The 1038-nt window shown below is 40.5% G+C and overlaps 1 protein-coding gene across 1 annotated transcript in view; it reads left to right on the plus strand.

Annotated features, from left to right (window-relative positions):
* Window positions 1-112: 112 nt before the first annotated feature.
* LOC101861801 (cytochrome P450 3A56) overlaps window positions 113-1038 on the plus strand; it is a gene marked incomplete in the record, with an annotated part of 10260 nt that continues 9334 nt past the window's right edge. Inside the window, 1 exon segment of the mRNA XM_013081072.2 lies at window positions 113-236.

Genomic DNA, 1038 nt, shown 5'->3' on the forward strand with positions numbered 1-1038 from the left:
ATTCTATAAAAAGAAACGCCACAGTTCGAGATTTAGCCCACACTCGGCGGCCATATTTGATCCCCACCGCGGCGTACTGCTCGTGGCGCCGCGAAGAGAGAGAGGAGGCTCCATTAGTTCTAAACTCCTTGCCTTCGCCCCTCTGTAGGAATAAATACCGCTGCGGTGTGTGAATTGTGAATCCTCACCTGTGCAGTCTCGTTTATTTCTGCTTGTGGTTTACTTCAGTTAACCAGGTAAAGGGTATTTTTTCAGTACGTGCAATTATTTACTCTACTATTTTATTCGTGTCACATGTATTCACTGACCATTATATATCTGCACCCCTTTAATAAACAAAAACATTCTTACTTTTACATGTATGCAGTGGGTTAGCTTGGTGTGTGCATACGCCGTGTATTTGTGTTTGTCTGTGGTTTTTCAACTTGCTGCATCATTTACATGGGCTGTATAATATAGAAAAATACATGTACTTGAAACAGTAATAATATATGGAGGTAGGGTAAACGATTCAGCTAACTTCCACTGCACGCACGCGATGTTGACAATAACAAATCGATGGCTGTTATATCCCAGCCAAGGAGTACTGTATAGTACTCCTTGATCCCAGCATAAAATTGCATGTCGTCAGCAGCAAGCTGTTAAAAATGTACTTATTCGAAATGTTGAATAAGAAAGAAAGAAAAAAATACCTACTGAAATACAGTTGTTGAAAGAATGAAATATTTTTTCTCTCGTGTACAATTTTGTTTTCTGGTCTCTTAGTATATTTTATTATATCAGCTCGACGATGTATTTTTTGTTATTCGCTCTTGTCACAGACATACACACAAACCGATAGGCTGGGCTACATGTATTGACACTGCTTGAGGAGATGTGTGTACAGACGGTGTTTCGATGTTGTCCAAACAGAAAATGTTCATATTTCTAACTCCAACGATCTACCCTTCTTCCGTTGCTATTGAAACGTCATCCCAAAAGAAACAAACTTTGTGTGCGTGCGCTGTGTGTGTGTGCGTGCGCTGTGTGTGTGTGCGC

The sequence above is a fragment of the Aplysia californica genome, unplaced genomic scaffold, assembly GCF_000002075.1.
Source record: "Aplysia californica isolate F4 #8 unplaced genomic scaffold, AplCal3.0 scaffold00113, whole genome shotgun sequence".
NCBI classification, from domain to species: Eukaryota; Metazoa; Mollusca; class Gastropoda; order Aplysiida; family Aplysiidae; genus Aplysia; species Aplysia californica.